The sequence below is a fragment of the Amblyomma mixtum genome, chromosome 7 (genome assembly GCF_055824585.1).
Source record: "Amblyomma mixtum isolate Tamu chromosome 7, ASM5582458v1, whole genome shotgun sequence".
In the NCBI taxonomy this organism is placed as follows: domain Eukaryota; kingdom Metazoa; phylum Arthropoda; class Arachnida; order Ixodida; family Ixodidae; genus Amblyomma; species Amblyomma mixtum.
Genome location: NC_143018.1, coordinates 56,687,651 through 56,709,287, shown reverse-complemented (window position 1 = coordinate 56,709,287; position 21,637 = coordinate 56,687,651). Strand labels below are relative to the sequence as shown.

The 21,637-nt window shown below is 42.3% G+C and overlaps 1 protein-coding gene across 1 annotated transcript in view; it reads left to right on the top strand.

The window, feature by feature from the left end:
• Nucleotides 1-4,382: 4,382 nt before the first annotated feature.
• Nucleotides 4,383-21,637, top strand: part of LOC149336137 (glycine receptor subunit alpha-2-like) — a 90,894-nt gene continuing 73,639 nt past the window's right edge. The window contains exon 1 of the mRNA XM_089554666.1: nt 4,383-4,758. The gene's annotated coding sequence lies outside the window, so the exon portion shown is untranslated. The remainder of the gene's footprint in view (nt 4,759-21,637) is intronic.

The window sequence follows — 21,637 nt, the reverse complement described above, 5'->3', positions numbered from 1 at the left end:
CATGCCCGGTGGTAATAGCCGGTAGTGATTTGTTTATTATACAATTAGCCCTACACAGCACGGGAGAACACACTGCTCTTACTCAGAGTCTTGTTATTATCTTTGCCTTAAGCAGTTTAGATCATAACCAATCAAAAGAACCAATCAAAAGCAAGGCGCCCAGTCTTTCAGTCTGCCGCCCTAGAAAACTGAAGACACCGATGATCAAACCTCAACCCACCTGATTAGGTGCACTCGCTTTGAACGGAGTGGCAGAGGCTTTGAAAGCGGTTCGTGCATAAAAGAATAGCGCCACTTGCGCCGTGGTAGCATGGCCCTTTACATCCAGGTTGGTTCCATGGCGGCGCAGATATTCGAACGCATTACATGTCAGTTATGAGAGTGATTGTGTAGCAGTGAAGTATAAGTTGTTTTCTTTTTCATTTTAGTCTTTACTAGGCCATCGTTTCTGTGCCGATACTGAGAGACGTTATTGAAGGTGGTGAAGGCGCATTTGGTTCGAGGTGGCCAGTGGGAAATAGCTCTATAGCAATAATTCTATTTGTAAAATGGGCCAACATTTCACTATCGTCCTGACGCAAGCTGCATGCAAAATGTGAAGATGAAAAAAAAATGTTTTTTTTTTAATATGCTTTCATAATACATATTAGGGTTGCGAAAAGCACTGCATTCAAATCAAGGAACTCTCAGCTTAAGGTCGGTTACAGAAGGGTAATCTAAGTGAAAAATGATCACTTACGGTTCCGTCATTATTTTTATTGTAGTTGTAAGAGGCCCTAAGGATTTTCGAGTAAGACTTCTTGAAGATTGCGATAGTTATGGAAATCACTCCGCGGTGTCGTGTTCTACCCGGCTGCTTGAGAGACGGCACCAAAATCCGCAGTGCTTTCGTATATTTTCCCACTTCCAGATTCACATCTGCTCTCGCTGCTCATAGCGCACTATAAGAACGTTATCGTACTCTCGGAAGTTCCCTTGCAGAGCCCACCTTTATTAGGCCGCTCTGACCTCAATATACATTTTCCTTAGCTTTTCCTACTCTGCTCCGTCTAGCTTCTTTCTGAAGGAGGAAGCCGCGCCCGAAAGGGTGGTCGATTATTGAGGCTGTCACCTCATCCCAAATAGGAAGCCACGATGCCCGCAGGCAACAGTGGGCTTGCACAGCCAGCAAACTGACCTTACCCGCTTCTGTGTGTTTGGCCTCCTGGTAATGGTTTTCCGCGACCCGTGCTTGTACAGGCTCAATAGGTCACACAAAATAGGAAAATAGGGCGATAGGTCCGAGAAAATAGGGCTTTGCTTGCTTGCTCACCGAACAAAACGAGCATGTTTTCGTGTTAGGAAGCATTCACGTGGGGTCCTTGGTGCAATATTGGCTTTTGGTTTTATTCTTTATTCATTCGCACAATACCTACAAGACGATTCGATCGACTGCCACAATGGCCAGGAAAGTGTCTTACCGCGAAAAACTATAATTCATGGTCAACATAGTAGCAAGATTAGTGAGCTAATTAAGTGATAAACTGGGTAATCAAGCAATATGACATGCGCTAAGCGAAGTAAACATTATCGTTTTATTCCAAGAGCAAGCGCACACAAATTTTAACAAAGTATGCCTTCTTGAACGTCTTTTGTTAAACTCAGGAAATAGAAGACTGTCTGCAGCGTCGTATAAAAGAAGAAGTGCTTCCCGTACACGCTTATTGAATATTTATTACTAATGCCAAATAATGGCATAGGTGGGCGTGAAAGAAACACGAAACCAAGTATTTTTACTTTATACCGACTAGACTCGTTAATATCGACTCCCACATCTGCATACGTGGGAGTTTCGAGAACTGCTCGAGCAGCATCGAAAGTAAAAATAATGAGTAATTGTTGCCAAGAAAGAAAAGAAAAAAATACTTTTTCCTTCAAGAAGGTTTCTTGCGCTACGTTAGGGACCTCTTGACAGTGCTGCCGAGTAAGCCGCTCTAAGTGCATTTTGCTGATCTTAGGATTTTACGAAACGTTAAAGCTGGCCTTTGTACTACTGCTTTGTTGACCGAACAACTGCGGCGCGTTCAATAGATGGATGTACATATCAATTACAAAACTAACAATTCTGGACAAAAGAAATTTTGAGCAGGAGACCGTTTATGAACGCAATTTTTTCATATGATGTAGGATTTCGCTATAGCAATCAATATGTCATCAGTTCACCTGACGCTAGTCTTGTATATTTTTCTAAATTAATGTTTTTGCTACCACGGAAAGCGTTCACCATTAGTTTCCTATGGCAGTCTTAACTGTTAGATGCGGTCGACGGAAATACTTTAAAAATATATTTTGCTACATGTCAGAAGAATGGACCATTACCTTCGTTATTTCTATAACAGTGTGCTACAATTTTCCAATCTTCAAAATGTTTGCCCTAGAATTTTGGACATGAGCACTGATAGGAGGGGGCTTATCGCTTATCTCTGTCATGTAGCACATGTCCCTGTGCGTAGGTCACCGATGGCAGGCTTGATTGCTTTTCTATAGGGCACTAGCGAACAAAACTGCAAAACTTGTGTGTAAACCATGGGTGGAATTTGTGAGGTAACAAGTTATTTCGACAATATAATTTTATTTACGCGCATCATCCTTGACTATGCTAAGTTAACGTTTCTTGATGATAATAGAATAATGGCGGTCTTCAGTGACATCTCAATATCCATTGGCTACGCCAAGGAGCCATCTGGAATGATGCTGGCTTATTACCCTCTTTTCGGAAATGGCGCCCCTTGTAGTAGCTGGTCCGGCGCATACAAGAAATTTGCCGTGATTACGTGACTAAGGCAAAAAAAAAAACAAGGATCCTAGGTTAATTTTACTTTTCAGTTCAGCCACACATTTCTCTTTTCTACTTGCATAATCAATATCACTGCTCCATCTTACGGCCGTCAAATTGCTCCTGGTTTATTAAATTTCTCTTCACGATAGAGGAATCGTAAGTAGTATAGAAAGCGCTAAAGCGCACTGGGAAAACAAGCACAATAGCATAAAAAAGGCAAGAGACGTGCGCTTGTTGCAAGGCCTTCTTCTGCGTACCTTATAATGCACTACACTTTACTACACTACACTACACTACACTACACTACACTGCACTACACTACACTACACTACACTACACTACACTACACTACACTAAACTACACTGCACTACACTACACCACAGTGACAGGATTTTGCGACAGAGCCGTGGGAGACATTGAGAATAAGATAGTTTTTGTGTGCGTCGCACCTCACAGCAAGGAAGTATTCTCGCTGTGACTGCCGTGCCGTAATTTTTGTCTTCTAATTAAGCTATCTTTTGCTTTTTGTTTCTTCTAACTAGACCAACGCCGGTGCCACGTGTGCATCCTACTCCCACCAAGTTAGACGTCTGTGCACATTTTCAGGTTAATAATTTGTTAACTTCAAACATACCTCCTGAGTTCACTTTTCGGAAATGCTTCGGTAAAGTGCTCTCGTTTTAGAATTACTGCCACAGCTTCTCCGGGCGTGTGAATCTCAAAAGGAAATGTCTCGTTCCGGAGAGTTCGTACTTCTTTGCCTCACCATCGGTTTTGAAGTTGGCTCCTTCCAACTACACAAATCCAGAGCGCAAAGCCTGCTTTACAAAAAGCTCCAGGTGAGTAGCTTTTCTTTCTCTTTTTATTTTTCAGTGCTGTCATGAGCGTGTAGCGTGCCTCCTCCCCTCTGTCATTTTTGTCCATGATTGCTTTCCGTCACGACTGCTTTTTTTTTACCGACTGGAAAAAAAATGTAATTAGGTGGTCTTGTTTTCCTGCGAAACATTGGAACTTGTGCAATTGGAATTACTTATTCAACCAGGTGTACGTTCTCCACTATAGCTCATTTTTCAGAGAAGGCCGACCGAAGATATGAAACGAGCTGTCTTTTCGTTTCTCTGACGTTCAGTGGCACTTTTATTGCATAACATACGATAACGAATTAGAAATTAAAGTTGGCTCTTTCCCACTACAGAGGAGCGGAGCTCAAAATCTTCCTGAGAGAAAACTCCGGAGGTGTAAAAATTTACAGGTCGTGTTCGGCTACGGCAAAAAGAGATCACTGTCTTGTTATTTGACTCGATATCTCGAAATTTATACTCCCGCATACATACAGGTTGCAGTTCTAGTAAGCATATTGTGCGCTCAGAACTTACACACAAGCGGCGCTGCTCCCAAACTCAGCGGCGATGCTGGCGGGCGAGCGGCCCCGCGGTACCCAACTGCTTCCCTCGAGTTCCGCATGGCGGCGGTGGAGTCTCACGCGCATGCATTGGTGCGCATCGCGAGACAGTGGGGAGGGCGGGCTCCCTTCATCCTTTCGTTCCCTCAGTCAGTGCTGCTCTCAGCAGGAGCAGCCGATAACCTCCGAGGAGAAAGCATAGAGCTGACAGACCGCTCTCCGCTCGCTCTGGATGTCACGCGAACGACGTGCTCCGCAGCCGTCAGCTGGGAAGTGAGGCGCCGCCTCTGCGTCAGCGGATAACACAGTTGGCGGGCTGCCGCTTTCGACGCTGGCATAACACGCGGCTGCTAAGGAAGCTGTATAGTAACGCCCGCTGCGCGTCTTCTGCAAGGAACTTGGAATATTACCGCTGTGGTCGGCAGCAACATCAGGAAGGCGACGAAAGATCCTGGTGTCAGCCTTGCGGCTGTTTTTTGCAGACCTCTTGCGCCGACGTTCACAGGAGGATCATCTCTTAAAGCATTAGCAAAAACGGTAAGACACCGTTTTCTTTCCCATATACTCAAGAAACGTATTGTGGAAGAAAATAAGCTGTTGTGCTTTTTTCCAGGATGGTTTCTGAGAAGTACTTTTATGCATTCGTAACTGGCTTGTTTAGCCGTCACGCGTTGACCTGGTGTTCATGGTTTGTTTTGAATACGAGATTTGTGTACGGTATGTGCGTACGTCTCGTGATCGTAAATTCGCGTTCTTCTAGTATAAATATCTCGGAAAAACGCTACTTGTGTAATATTTTCGAGGTCTGGCTGAAGTTTTTTGTTCTGAAAGTATGACGAGCAATCAGCAGTGTTTTTTTAAGATATTTAAAATCGAAATAGCGCTTTTAAATATGTTCCCAGGAAAGTTAAAGGAAGAAAAAGAAATTATAATATCGACAGAGAAAAGAGGAGTTTTTGGGGCTCTGAATTTTAGCACTTACTTGTATGGTTCCTAAGGAAATAATCTTATTTGCATTAGAACTGGAAAATATGACAGTTATCTTTCACCTAGAACTGCACTTGGGAGATATTATTTTGAGTTTTTAGGCGCTTTCATCTAAAGAACCCAGCCTTCTATTTTATACAAATGTAATGTGTGTATTTGCTTGTACATGAAGGGATAAAAAGATGGCATAGAGCTGCGTAATAAAATTCTTCCGTAACACACCATATCAGTGCGGAGAATGCTCTCAAACAATAAAAGATTTTGGTACGCTCGTAACAGCCCGAAGCCTGTCGCCGAAAAAGGCTGCAAACCTGAATGGTTTCTGACGACTCAGAAAACAAAATGGGAAAAGCTATTTCCTCTTTGAAAAGGATTTGAATACCTGACCTTGTAGGTTGAAACGCGCCTATGCAGAAATGTTTCTGTGTTCGAACGCTGAATGCATGGAGCCATGTTACACCTCTGTGATACACTTTTTATAGCTTTTTAAAGGAAGGGCTTTCAAGCACAAAAAATGAAACTACCAACAAGTTCTCATGAAATGCTAAGCTTTGAAAGAAAATACTGAAGTGGACTGCGAAAGTTTCGTAACGACGACACCTACTGCTCTTGTGTTCAAAAGCCCTCGGTAACAGCGGTGGGGAGACTAGATAGCATTGCATGCATAAAAAGATGACTTCGTTGCGAAAGGGCTGAGAAATCGAAATCGCACGCGGAGCTGTCTTCTCAATAAAATAAATAAATAGTGCGAAATAAATCATTCTGCGTAAAAGGGCTCGGTTATTTACGGTACCGTGCTGTTCAGATTCATTCGCGGTACTCCTTCCAACCAGTTATCTCGCTGAAAAAAAAAGCAAAGAACGTTCCGTCGGCTGAGATGAAGCCACCTTTCTCCGATCTTTAGCGGCTGAATTTTGGCATGCAATCATGCATTTAACAAGCTTTTTTTAAATTGTTGTTAGCCTGTTGTGAAAAAGAGGGTCAGAAGACAAATACAGAGTACGCATTACGGTGAATACTTTTTGACGCTATCCTTATAACAAAGCTGGACAGTGCGTACGGAAAATATATGTGAAGTTTGCGCAAGAACTACCGCCACTGAATGAAAAGCAAATAATTCCTGCACCCAGGTCTGACGCCTCTTGGGAATTCCTATATTTGCATTGGTGAAATCTGTAACAAAAAGAAAAAGTGATTTTCTTGTGGGCCTTGTTCTCGTAAGAAAATGCATGCCAGATCAAAATTAATTCTTCGATGCTCATTTTGTGAAGAAGCACTGCTCTCTCCGAAGAACGACACCAAAAATTCTCGCTTACACTCAACGTTCCTGAAGTTAGGTATATTTGTGCATTGTTTCTGAATGGTGCTCAGTTTCAAACGCTTGTCAGTCCTTAAAAATATGTACATATAAAGGCATAAATTAAATACGCATGAAGTAATTACCTTTAGGGGCATAACAGTGAGATATTTTTCGCACAATAAACTGCAAACGTTGGCGCATATTTCCCTTCAGAGCGAGGTTCTAATGTTGGCCTTAGTGCAGGACGCCAATGAAACAATTAAAAGACACTTTGTTTCTTTACCCTGTCATGTGTTTTTAAGCAGCAAACCGTATTTTATGCTTTGAAACGTTGTGAGCCCATATGCACCATCCCCTTCTGAATCCTTTGGTCACTTGTAAGATACCATTCTTTCTTGTCAGTTGCACCCTTTCTTATCACAAGCCACCTTTCGAATAGATACAACCACCTAGAAAACGTAAGTAGCTTTCTTTCAGTTTTCGGAAAACTTGCAGTCTCTAGATTGAAGCGGCACCAGTGATTATTGGCTGGTTGCATGGCCTATGCTTCGAGCGACTTGCGGAAAACTTTTCAGAGTAGCCCTCAAGATAATTTAGATTTTAGCGTAGAGGGCTGGCAGAGAATTGCGCTTTCTGTCGGATGTGTCCCTACATACGTAAAGTCGGGCAAAAATATAGGTGACCCCCCTCTAAGTTCCCAAACCTGCCACGGTGCATCTGCCCTCCACCCGATGATATAGACCTGGTGTTGGAACTGGCGCACTGCGCCAATCTCTATACCAGGAATCCATCGTCGTCAGGTGGGGCCAGCATGCCGTGAGGCATTGTTTGGAACTTGGAGGAGGCGGTGGAGGAAGGGGGGGGGGGGGGGGCGGGTGCGGGTTCAGTTAATTTTTCTCTTGCAGTAACAGTGAGTCATGGTGCCTTAAAATTACAAGGGGGCCTAATTATCTACGTGCAATGACAATGCGTTAGCACGAGGTCTTCTCATTGCTTTAAGAGATAAGGTAACCGGCTTAGCGGATTAATCAGCGGAAGCTCAGTGGTCTTGCCGAACTGACCTCCTATCTTCCACAACAGCCACTCGCTGGCTAGCTTCCGTGGCAACCTCCTTGAGCTCGTGAATTCCTCCGCTCATTTCAGAACGTACTTCGACCGCGATAGCCACCCTCTCTATTTTCCCGTGGCCGCCACCATCCCTCCCCTCTCTTTTTTTGCGTAAATTTCTATAGGGTAGAGATTTTTGTCCCTCCGCAGGAAATTTTTGTGCAATGCTTCCCAGTCGTTTTCATTTTTACTGAGTCATTCTCAGTCATGTTCATTTCTGCTGAGCCATTCATGGTTGTTTTAAATTTTTGCTCGGTCAGTCTTAGCCGCTTTCGGTTTTGGGCTCTTACCACGGCAACCACATTCCGGCTTTTCCATATTCTTTCTTGAAGTAGAGAGAGGGTTGTCTCCCTTACTTTCTCACCATCTAGCCGTGGCAGGTAGCAGGCGCTGTACAAAACATTACGCCAGACGACACCGGCCACTCTTTCCGCCCTGCAATGCTTCTAACGCTAAATCGTTCAAAATCGCGGTGTTATGAAAGCAATATGCCAATGGTGGCCATTTTTGTGCGCTGTGCGGTTTGTTCGAAGGAGCAAACAACAATAAGACAGGTAGTTTTCATGAATTTTTTGCCATTCGCGGTGTTCCTGACAAACTCATATTGGTTCCCGATGTAGGAGTATGGACCTACATCCGAACTCCAGTAAAACGGCGAGTTGAGCAAGTTGGTACATCTTGAGGAAAACAGCGCCTGTCCCGTCGTCTTCTTTTTTCTTGTTCCTGTTCCTGCGCTGTTTTCCTCAAGACTTACATCCGAGGATGCCAGTGAGTACACTTTCTTGCTGAAAAGGAACTCCATATTGGGGGATTCAGGTGAACACATTGAACGAACGATTAAAAAAAATTTTAGAATGACACGGAGTCCATCGAAATGTGCACGCCAGCACAATCACCAGCTCATTAGCCCCTTTGATAAGAGATTACAAAGATAAGGCGAATGTATTGGGGGGAGAGTCGCTGAAATGTTTACAGGGCAAGACTGCTTGTATTTGAGCTACGTGCTACCATGAGCGCTTTCAGCGAAATTACGTCCCTAAATCCGCCTGAATGTAACGAGGATATCGGCGAGGAGCTCGTGACTGCGCTGGAGAGCTTGAAATGAGCTGTAATAGGGTCTATTTTGAATTAGCGTGGATGTAGGCCTTAAAGGTCTCACTTTTGATTACGGCCGTAACATGGGAAGCCCACTTACTGCGAACCTCGGCTATTTTCAATCCTCACCTAAACTATTGTAATCTTGTATGGGGAACTACATCACTAACGAACATCAACAAAGTCCTTCTTTTACAAAAAAGAGCTCTCCGTCACATAGCAGATGTTCCATACGACGCTCACACAAGTGACCTGTTCCCCTTACTTGGTGTTGTTCCTGTGACACATATGTACGAGCTGAATGCCCTATTAAAATACAAATATTCCCTGAAATTTAATCGGATGCCTTTTCTACGATTATGCAATTTAACAAAACCACCCGAGGTGCCGTACAATATAAGAACAAGAGAAGTATGGTTGGTGCCGTTTTTCCGCACGAATCATGGTCACAACAGACTACAATACATTATGCCTACTTAACAACTATCATAATTCAAACACGGACATCCACACACTATCGAAACAACACCTTAAGTGTTTGTTCACTCACAATTTAGGGAGGTAACGTCAATGTTTTGAAATCTTGTTTTATTATTGCAGCCTTTTGTGCACGTATTTTTAATGGTGGCTGCATTACACTGTGTGTGGTAAAACTGTGGTCTGTGCTTCTATGCCTGCAAATGTAGCAGGAAATGTTTTTAGTCCTGTATAGCCATATATCAATTTCGCCGTTAGATGTTCTTCAGTGTGCAAAATATTGGTGATTAAGTATTAGTATTCGTCTTATTGAATCCATGTCTATCAGTTACATTGAACCGGTATTATTACTTTTTCCTAATATGCAGCATTTTGTGTTTGGAATTACTATGTATATTATGTATTTTGTGTTTACTATATATTTTGTGTTTACAGTTTCTATGTATACTGCATGCTCTTATCTTCGTACAATTTTAATCGCAGCTTTGTATTATTTCTGCTGTTATCCGTTGCCAAGAGAAAACAAAGGGTAAGAACCGTTGTCAAGCTGCTCGAGAAGCAGCTTTTTGTTCTTATCCTTGCATTTATTTCTGTATTGAAAGAAATGCTAAATAAAATTGATTTGATTGATTTGATTTGAGTTGAAAACGAACGCAATTCACGTGACCGTTAGGTTCGTTTTATGTGGCCTCGACTGTATTAGCCCTTTTAGTGAACAGCTTTTAGAGATAATATTTGTATATTTGCTTACAAGGCTTTCATTCACTTCGCTATGGCTAATATGTATGTGTTATGATCAGCTGCAGTATCTCGTAGCTTCGATGTTCCAGGATGTGACGCAGGTTTGCACGCAATTCACGGTTATCTTCAGCTCTACCAACCAAAGAGGTTTTTCCAAATCACAAAACTACAATAGTGAACAACTAGCGATCATTTTTCACTATTTTCAGCCTTGTGTAACCCTAATATTCGGCACTTAAATTCACAGGATGAGATTGTCTGTCCTGAATTTCCTTCTGTGAATTTAGAAAAACGCCTCGAACAAGACACAGAACGAAAAAAAAAAAGAAACGAAATTAACAGTTTTGTTGGGCATACCTTCTCAAGCTGAGAAGTACTTTACAGGGATTTCCTGGGCACCAAAGGTCCCCCTTTTAAAATGTCCACCTCTCAAAGCAATAAATGCCTTTTATATGGACATAGTCGGTTGCCATGGGTCCGAGTAGAATAAAAAGTGGCCGCCAAATACTCAGAGACAGACTGCAGCTACTGAACCAATAAATTCTGGCTGCTTTTCTCCAACTCTTGGCATCCTGTCACCGTAAACATATCGTAAACATACCTGTCACCGTTAACATATCGTAGCGTGTTCTGTCTAATGCTCCTTTTTATTATGTTTTCAATACACCGGGGAGCCTGTTTTTACCTACGTTTGAGCAAACTGCACCTTTGATCAAACGTCTCTACTATATAGGGCGTAAGATAGATTAAAAAAAAAAACACGACAGGATGATTTCTAGGTTCTTAGTTTTTATCGAAAATGTGGGGCGTTTTGACGCTTACTAAGGAAAACTAGAGTTCCGCTCTGTCGCATGCGGCGACAGACTTTGATCTAACAAGTTAAGCGCACAAGGAAGAAGAAACTAAGAAACTGTCAGCGCTGAAGTCCGCGAAAGAGAACTAAGGTTATGTCTTCTTTGCGACGGCTTTCTTTTCTGCCTCTAGATCAAAAGCACTGAGCGCAAACGTATCGGACACTGGCGTGAGAAAGAACCAGGCGAATGAGCCATATAGAAACACAAATACAATTGCCTTGATCTGAACATCAGCTGATGTTAGGAGGTGCACCCTAAAAGCCTGACATTGGCTTGACAGTTAAGTGCACCCCCTTTCTTCCGAAAACAGCGATAGCAACAATGCACGGATAGCAGCAACAAAAGGTAACAATGCCTATGGCAGAATTGGCTTTGAAAACAGTCATAAGCATTGGGAAGACACAAAAGATACATAAAATAGAACTCCTTCAACATAAATTTTGTTCTGAGGAGTAGGAACATACAATAGATATAAAGAGGTTCTGAACAAATCAAATTGAATGCCAGGTTTTAAAGCTCGCTGTAAACAATTAGAAGGTTGCGGATGTGAAAACGAAGCATTTGACGGCCTTAATTTGTCCTAAATTGTTACATACACCAGGCGTCGTTGCTTCGTGTTATGTAGTATTTAATTTTTTGTTTATGGTAAGCTACCTGATCAAAAAAGGACTCGTGTATTTTTTGGCTTCTTTCATATCGGTGACTGAGGAATGCATTGTAGAGTTTTTCAACTGCTGTTAATTGTCAACGATCAAAAAGAAGAGTTCAATATGAGCATAAAGCGAGAAATTCGCAGTATGAGTGATGAACACCGCAGCTGCTGCTATCTCCACACTGTTGGTGCGAAATCTCCAGGTTCGTGTCATGAAGAGCCAAGCATATCGCCTATAATCGCAATTTCTCATGCGTTCTGGCGAAAATGTATTTCATCCTTGTGAAACGAAGAAATATTGCCGACCAATTGATAAAGTAAACAGTACAAGCAGTTCCCTGTAATATTGGTGACAACCTTCTCTCCAGAGAGATTACTAAAGTCGTACATCTAACTGCTGCCAACCGTTCGTAGCGCTATGTATCAGTGCATGTTGAAGATCTCAAGACGGTCCAAATTATTTCGCACACCTCCACAACGTCACCTCTTTCTCTCTCTCCCTTCTATCGCTACCTCCTGCTCCGCTTCGCCAATGGCGCGACTGAGGTCTCTGTCGAAAAATAGGAGAATAACTGCGTTATTTCAGTTCCTGGAAGCACTATTTATTCAGCCAAAAGCCGCTGCCTCATCGTTGCTCTCATAGTCACACACAGAAAGAAAGCTTCTTTCCGCCAAACTGGCCGGTCGTCGGGCTTAAGATTTCAAACTTTAGCCCGTGTTTCGTAAATGCGCAAGGTTTCTTTTTCTCGAATATCTATTTCGTCGCCTAAGTATTCTTTCTTGTTCTGCCCTTTCTCGCACTTTTTGATCATTTCGTGCTTCCTTTTAAGTTTACTCTGTTCTCTTTTTAACCACATCCGTTCCGTTCTGCATCGTCGAATCATCTCCTTCTTTTCTGAGTGGTTTGGAAGTCCTACTTTAGTCTTTCCTCTTGATTTCATTCCTCTTTCCATCTGCCATTACTCCTACCCCTGTGCTGCCTCACTTCCCTGCTGCCAGCTTCTAATGGTACGCCAACTTTTCTCTTGCTCAGTGGTCCCCTTTTAAGCGAGAGCTGTACGGCTCCCGTTCAACAAAACAGCAGTCGTCGGCGTTGTCGGCAGAAACATACGTCACGTGTGTCAAGAAGCCCACTTCACGCTTGCTGAAAAATTCACGCCATACGTTGATGTCAGGAATGAAAGAATCTCAAAATAGGACTTGAAATGTGAATTATAGGCAGTAGACATCTCGAAAGACTCAACTTTATAAACTAATTACTTTGACGCAAAGAAAAGAACTGTATAAATTTCCGTGAGGATATTAGCTCTTGAGCATTGGCTTGCCAGGAAGGCACGCTATCGACTTTACCACGCTGGCAAGGTTGTACGCCATAGGTACAAGCATGGTTTGGCATTTATGTGATGTGTTCTTTTACGTAGAGTGGTATATCACGAGTCTCTGCCAATGGGTACGTGAACAATTAGAAGATTGAAATATGGAAATAGTAACTAAGCGACCAGCTGAGTGCATGTATGCGTTTCGTACCCTCTTCGCAGTCGTGCCTACATGCGGCGGACACCCGAAAAACCCCTCGTTATAATCTACGCGGCTGCCCCAACAGTTCGCGAGTAAGCAACTAAAGTTTTCAGCGCAGAAACTGCTTCCGGGCGGAGCACTCTTTTGTGGCCATGTGATTGTGCGTGCATTGCAGTAAACACCATTAAACGTGCGTGTATATAGAAGCAACATTATGTGCGTAAAGTGCAGTGCGGAAGAGTTCAAGGACAATAATGAGCAAACTTTATTGTGACAAATGTACGAAAGTGAACAAAGAACAGTGACACCTTTGGCCTGTTTTTGACGTATATCTAAAGTAAAAAAGTGATAAAGAAAAGCTATATAGATAAGGGAAGAAGTTTCCTTGCTCGATATGCTTAGCTTCCTTCGAAGTATTTGGACAGAGAAGCGCGGGGCGCTCCTTCTATCGCACTTATTAAATATGCAGTTGGGCCGACTTTAAAGGGCCTAAATCTACGAATGTTGATTCGCCTGGAATATGTATGTCCTTCCAGAACTGTTCGCTGGAAGCCTGCCTCTCATAGAGGCTAATATTGCTTAATTACGCCTCCGGAACACTAAGGCGGAAACCTAGTCAAGGGTCTTGATTCGCTTTAATTACCCATGCAGTTTGCCGTGTTTGTTGGCTGCCTGACACCTTCCGACTTATTAATCGAGCCTCATTGCTCCATTCGCTTGAAGGAAGTGAGGAAGCCCCTTGGAGCGCGAGGGGCGAGAAGTTATAGATGCTTTTTTATTCACTGAAGAAAATTCCCGTAGTTTCAAAAATGAAGATTCCAAGAGTCAACAGGATTGCTCGAGAGGTAAGGGTAAGATGTGAAGGTGCAGTCCACTAAACTTTCACGTCACCTAGCGTGCTAATACCGTGGTACTCATCGTTTCTTTCTACAGGTTTGTACAATTTATTACATAAACGGCTGATATATTAACAAAATGAAATCTTTAAATGAATCGTTCAGAGGTTAAGTGCTTTGAATATATTATTTTCGTATGGAATTCAAATGCTTCTTTGCGTGACGGCAAGCAATTCCCATATCTACATTTATGCGTTAGAAAACACCTGGATACAATAAAGAAAGTCTGAGTTCCATGAGCCTGAGCCATACGATTTCAAACTTAACATGTTTACATCAGACCTTGAATTCAATATATGGCAGAACCTTGGAATTATATGTAAGTGACCAAGACAGCAAGAGATGAATTTGAACAACCGTAAAACATTTGAAAAAAAAAACAATCTCTTTATAATATCATCAACTTTTAGCTTTTGAACAAAATACTTTTCAACACAAAGTTTGGATTTTTAAGCACCGTGCCTAAAGAAAAATGCTCATTTTTAGAAACTTCAATGAATTCTTAGCGAATATTTTTTAAACATCCATATTTGGATGCTTGCTCACCCATTAAAAAAACCAGAAAAATTATCGTCAGTTCCAAGTGCGGAATAACGAACACGTTGTTACCGCTATGTTAACATTAAGTTTACTTCGCCTTGAGATGTAACAGGTGCTAAATATGGTTCAAGAACGGTAAAAAAGTGAAAAAGAGACAGCAAAAATAAACGCAGCCTTCATTTCGCATTACTGTCTTAAATAAACCGTTTGGCATATATATCGACGGAAAAAGTAAGCGCGAATTGCATTGAAACTTATTATACGTATAACACAATTTTCCTTATGAAATATGCCTCTTATGCGGTAAAGAGGCATTGCTGGGCACGTGATGGCACGAAATTCAAGGGACAGCTGATGAAGGAAGGCATGTTCCAGCTAGCAAGATTACTAGCAGTTGAGAGAGAGAATGACGAAGAAAATGTAGTTCTGTGGGGCAATGGTCGTGATATTCCATGCTGATAACGGGTATGGAGAGAAGTGCTTGGTGTGGGTGCGCAAATGTAATTTTTTGGGGGCAGCTCAAAAGAAATTAATTTATGAAGCGAACAAAAACAGAAACATGGGTGGGAGCTTCAAATATTGCCAGGCTGGACTGGGATTTTAAAAGTGGAATAGTTGAGGATTAGACGGAAACCTGTCCAGTGAGAGAAATCCAGCATATTGAAGAAAACAGCACTCGCCGAGGTCACAGATGAAAAGAAAAACATAAAAAACATAAAAACATTCACGTTTCGGCACTGCTACGGGTGCTTTGTTCACAATGTAAATGAAACGAGATGGGCCTTTTCCTTATGAAGTTAAGGTGTTGCGTACAAAGTGCATGACCGTCGGTCAAAAGTAACCAGGCTGCACGTTTTTCTTCTCAGTCGTATATTAAAGCTATTATGCCAGCCCTAAAGCTCGCAATCTTTGTATGGTAAGAAGAACCCCTGTTCTCAGCTTCAAAGAACTTTTTGATCCTTAGGGAAGCCGTGAGGGCTCTTTTATACGAATAAGAAGCAAGCCATGGAGCCAGGTTACTTTTGACAAAGACTGTACATCTCGAGTAGATTTCTCCGCGTCCTGTTTACCGCTTCGCTTGTCATTTGTATGTGGAATGATCGCTTCAGCAGGCGGGTAGATAACAGTTTTCCCCTTTCAAGGAATCCCAGTCAATCAGGTGGCCCTGGTTTTGATCGTGCTCTGCTAGAGCGTTAGAAGTCACTTTTTTGTTGTTTACGTCACGTTGGTGTTCCTTCATTCGTCTTCTGAAATCGCCAGTTTCGCCTATGCAGGAAGCGCTGCAATCATTGCAAGAAAATTTGTAGACGACGCCAGGATAGCTTGTCTTCTCCAAAGGGTCTTTCACCGGTAGCAGATGATTTCGGAGCTTGCTGGATTGTACTATCGCGCTCAATATGAGTTGCAACGCGCGGTCATCGACCGGAGCTCGTTCCTTGGTGTGCCTCCTCCAAACAGTCGCTCGGAATTCTGGGAGAAACTGCTGTTCCAGGAAACAACAGCACCCCCGCTCAGGAAAAAGTTTCTCCCACAATTCCGAGCGACTGTTTGGAGGAGGCACACCAAGGAACGAGCCCCGGTCGATGACCCCGCGTTGCAACTCATATTGAGCGCGATAGTACATGGGACACTTGGACGTCGTAGGCAGCGAATATCCTGCATAAGGTTTCACTGACACCATGGGCATAAGGAATGACAGCACGCTTTTTCTTTTCTCTTCTTTCTCCTGTTGGAGGGGGAGCTACAGAGCGTAGTTCTTTCGAACAGAGGACTTGGTATGGGTATCCGTTTTCTTGATGTCCTTCCGTATGTGGCTCAGTTCACGACCTGCTTTTCTTGGGCTTGAGCAAATCCTGAAGGCCCGATTAAAAAGCGCCGAGGCAACCGATCGTTTATGTCCTACTGGGTACGCTGAATTAAAATTCAGATATATACCCGTGTGGATAGGCTTCCCGTATACACTCGTCGCGAAGCCGTTTCTTGTTATTTCAACAAGGACGTCAAGGAAGGGGGAAGGCGCCCGTTGACTTCTTCTTTTATAGTGAACTGGACGCTTTCTGGAAGCGAGTTAAGGTGTCGCAGGTATCCTTCGGCATCCTGTTGACGGAAAATTCCTTGCAAAGATTGCAGCGCTTCCTACATAGGCGAAACAGGCGATTTCAGAAGACGATTAAACGAACACCAACGTGACGTAAGGAACAAAAAAGTGACTTCTAACGCTCTAGCAGAGCACGATCAGACACGGGCCACCTGACTAATTGGGATTCACATGGATACTTGAAAGGGAAAAACGGTTATTTACCCACCTACTGAAGGAATCATTGCACATCCAAATGACAAGGATAAACAGGACGCGGGGAAATCAACCCGAGATTTACATGCGCTTAGTACGAAACACCTTAACTTCATAAGCAACGGCCCGTCTCGTTTCATTTCCATTGTGAACAAGGCACCCGTGGCGGTGCCGAAACGTCAATGTGCTTATGTTTTGTATGTTTTTCTTTTCGTCTGTGACCTCGGCGAGTGCTGTTTTCTTCAATATGTTAAAAGCGGAATGCTCACATGAAATAAATACGACTAAATGAATCCAGTTGCTCTGTTTTGAACTGTTTTAATACATTTAGCGAGATATCCTTGTTACGAAGATCTCATGGGAGATTCGTATTGCCTAACTAGTGTTTGTTATCTGTATAGGTTCCCGTGTTGTGGTGCAGAGTAGAGATTACGTTTTAAAAAACCCAGATTTTTGTTGGCAGTGCTGTTATGCTGGAAATATGCGTATTCCTCGAACACTACAAAAAATAAGCCCAAGATTTTTATATGTTTGGACCGTGTCTGTAGGAACGTTTAAGATGGTGTAGTGGAACAGGAAAGTGTCGCGGCCGCAATGGAAGGACGTCGAAGGAAAACTTTGGTTCGTCCAGAACTGGAATATGCAGCTTCTGTCTGGGAGTCCCAGGCGTTGCTTTACTCATTACTAAGCTAGAAAGTGTGCAGAATTGCGCTTCGCGCTTTATTTGGTCCAATTATCATCGCACTTCCAGCCTGACTGCCAGGAAAGCTGCCTTGTCTTTGCATCTTCTAACGGAACGCAGAAAGTATTTCGGCTATGTTTGTTTCAATAGATTTTTCACTATAATAAATATCTCAGACAGATACTTTTACAGCCATGCTACACTTCATCACGCATTGATCACCGTCACAAGGTAGGAATTCCATTATGTCGCACCAAATACTGCCATGACTCCTTCATTCCAAGAACTTCTGAGAATTGGAATCGCCTTCCTCGTGCCATTGCTGAGATTACAGATGTCATTGCTGTACGTACAGCTGTTACTAACCTTTTTAGCTCCAAAGTTTAATGTACTTTTACTGCCATTTTTTAGTGCTTTTGGTTTTTGACAACTATTGCTTCGTTGTGTTGCTGGTGATTTTGATCTTGTATTTTATATCTTGTTGCGCAGTCGTTAACATTTATTGTATAATGACCATTTACGTTCGCGTTATCTTTTTGCTTTATTGTGTTTTACTTTCTTTGGTTTCATCCCCACTCCCCTCTGTAATGCCCTTGGGCCGAGAGGGTAAATAAATAAATAAATAAATAAATATATTGCGTTTGTTTATAATAGGTGTCAATAGCAATTCGCAATAGTCGCAATAGTCGTCAAGAAACATCTCAATTCTGAAATATAATTTTTTTATGTAGGTTGTTATTGTAAACTAACACAAAATACGATGCCTGTGCCAGTTAGGGCCTTCCTAAACCGATTTCTAAGAAACTGACCCGCTCTTTTCTTTTAAAAAAGTAAAGAATATGCATAAAAGGAGCATTGATACGAAGCAGAACAAACTGATTTTCTATAGTTTCACTGGAGAGCTTTATAGCGAACTGACCTTTACGCTAGCAAGATGTGATGTGGTATTCAAGGCGAAAGGAAGCGCAAAATCTTTACTAGTAGAATAACAAATGTTCCTGTTTTTATAGAGAGTTAAAACCACCCTAACTATGCAGCACCGGCGAGTGAGTTCCACTACAAAGTACAAAAATGTTTTTATAGGTAACATGTGTTCAAGTATTAAGTATAACCGAACGCTTATGTTCATTAAAGTATGTGTTCCTGAGGTGAAGAAAGTGAATGAAATATTTCTGCTCATTTCTTCTAATATTATTGGCTTATTCAAAATGCACTGATTGGCTCCATTTTTTTTTGGTATCGTAAGTCATTCCAGCAAACAGTAATATCTTCATATGGGCTTTCGCCTCTATGGTTAACGTCTTTCTGTTTTTGATACTAGTCTATGCCTTCCTAACACATTTACAAATTTGATTTTGGCCCTTTTGAAAGAGGATCTTTGCTTTTGCTCTGGAAGTGCTGAACATTGCGAAATAAATGAAGTTCTAGATTTGTTTACAAGGCCTTCTTCCGCTACACAATGTGTATCACTTGCTATGATCCTTTACAATACCGTGCTTTGGCAGGATTTTGCACACAATTCACAATTGTGTTCAGTTGTGCCAAACAAACTGCCTGCCTTCAATCAGAAATGAAAGGTGGCCAACTAGGTATCACTGTTCACTATTTATGCCGCTGTAGGGCTCTGAGCTTCGGCGCTTCTGTTCAGAGGATCTGATTATCTGTTGTAGTTTTTCTGGCAAGAAAGAGATAAACGCCTAGAACAACAGGCAAAACAAAAGAACAATAGAAGTTTTATGGGGATAACTTTTCCTTCTCAAAATAATTTTTCAGGTACCTCCTTGGCTCCAACAAGTTCCTTGGCGAAACGATCACCAATTAAACTATTAAACGTTATTTAGATGGGCATGCTCGGTTGCCATGGATACGACCACACTAGCTGCCATGCAGTCACAGACCGGTGCTGCTTCTGTACCAATGCTTTGTGGCTGCTTTCTCCAACTCCACCTACGCTTTCACTCTCGCCGCTGTTAACATATCCCAGCGTGCCTTGTCTAATTTTTCTTTTTATCACATTTTCGATATACCAGACAGACTGTTGTTACCTACCTATAAGGAAACTAAACCTTCGACCGAGTGTCTTTAGCAAATAGGGCGTCAGATGAATGAAAGAACACATGACAGGATGATTGCTAGCTTTTCCGACGGAAGCGAGAATGTGGGGCATTTCGATGCTTACTAAGGCAAACAAGGGTTCTGTGCTGCAGCATGTGGCGACAAACTTCGATCTTACAAGTTGAGCGCACAAGGTAAAGAAACTGCTACCACTGGAGTTCGCGAAAGAGGACTTAAGTAATGCCTTCTTTACGACGTGTTTCTTTTGTACCTGTGGATCGATAACACACCGAGCAGAAATTATGGGCTACTGGCAAGTGAAAAAACAGAATCTGGGACACATGGTTGACGAATACGACAGCTGCTGCTATCAGCCCAACCTTCGGCGAGTTCGGCGAAAACTCGTCTGGTCGGGGACAAATATGTTGACGATGAAGAAGGAACGCCGACCAAAGAAAAAAGAAAAAACAAAAACAGACGTTTCGGCTCCCGTACGGGAGCCTTGTTCACATTGAAAATCTGAACAATGTGAACAAGGCTCCCGTACGGGAGCCGAAACGTCTGTTTTTGTTTTTTGTTTTTTCTTTGGCCGCCGTTCCTTCTTCATCGTCAACATGTGAAAGGAGTTTGCTCAGAGCAGAACACTTTTAGGCAAGCGTTTTATGTACGTTTTCTCTGTCCCTTAAAATGTCAGCACGTAGTTGACGTGGGCGTTTTATACTGGATGCTGGTTAGTCATAAAGAACGTCAGTACCAGTGTCTGGTGGCGAGCATCAACACAGTGCAAGGCAGACAAATATGAATTCAAGAAAATAAATCAGCGGAGGTGATAGAAATCGCATGTCACCATTGTTCTCATGCAGGCCAAAGTTTTTTTCAGGGAAGCATGCTACTGTGCTCTCAGATACGCCCATTTTTTTCCTTAACAAGAGTTAAATGACAGATTTGGTATTCAGCCATTATATATTTATCTCAATCAGCGCAAAACTCACGCCAGAGAAAAGAAAGCATCGCAAAAGACTAAATACGGGCGCTTTTAGTCTTGAGCTTAAGTTTCCTCTTGTGTGTTCCTTTCCTTTTTTTTTTGTCATGTGTGTGTTTTGAGCTAAATGAGATAAATATCAACACTACAGCCAAACGGGCGAGTTGGTTGTACATATTGAATGCCAACAGCGCAAACGACGCAGACAAAGTAGAAGAAAACACAGGACAAGCGCTGTCCTGTGTAATATAATGGCCATTTTTTTGTCGCCGGACTTCCATGGGCTGCAAGGAGCGTGGTATTGTCCGAATGCTTTGGAGGATTCGCCCTCACTACTTGTCACAGTGCCAGCTGGCAAAGCGGCGTCCAAATTTAGCACGGAGCAGTATAATATCTTTAGGCCCAGCGCCTGCATTCATGAACTTGATTTTGTCACTCGCAAATATCCCATATTGAGTTAGCGATGTACTTTAATGTGTACGCAATAAAATTTTCTAAGCCTCAACAAATAATGCATAGAAATACGCAACGCCTAGCATGCAAAAGTAACGCAAAATATAGTTTTTAGAATAGACTTCTTGGTGTTTTATGAATGGTGTGATGCGCCTCCAAAGAGCGTGTGGTTTTGTTCACTTATTCTCTAGTCATGAATGCTTTAAAATACCTAATATGTCTTTCGTTGTTTACATAACAAATACATATGACGCGAATCAGTCGAGGAAGCAAAACCAAGAGTTAAAAAGCATTTCATAGTCATTACGTGCAGCAACGTAGACCTCATTGAATTTGCATGTTTATTTAGCATCGCGGCTGTTCAGATTTATTTATCTGCACTGTAGGCGGAATTATATTCAGGTTTTGAGGATTTAAACAAATTGCCACATTAGATTAAATTCCTGGCTGAAGGATTAACCACAAAATGCAGACAAGACAGAAAAACGTAACCTTCTTTCTGAAGAGGGAGTAAATGGAACATACTTTTGCAGTATGAAGAGACTAATTCATCTCTCTCGTAAGAGACAGAGATATGTATGAGTACGGAATTCTTAACGGCACATTCTTTAGTGGATTTTGATGCACTCACTGGTCGTTTCAAGGTTGGTATCAATTTAGATAGGATATGACCTAATGGTTTTAAAAAAAGCGAGCAGTACACTGCCTCCTTGCCGTTGCGAGCGGTCCCAATAGAAAAAAAAATCAATGTGATACGTAATTTACCCCTTCGCTGTCATGAATA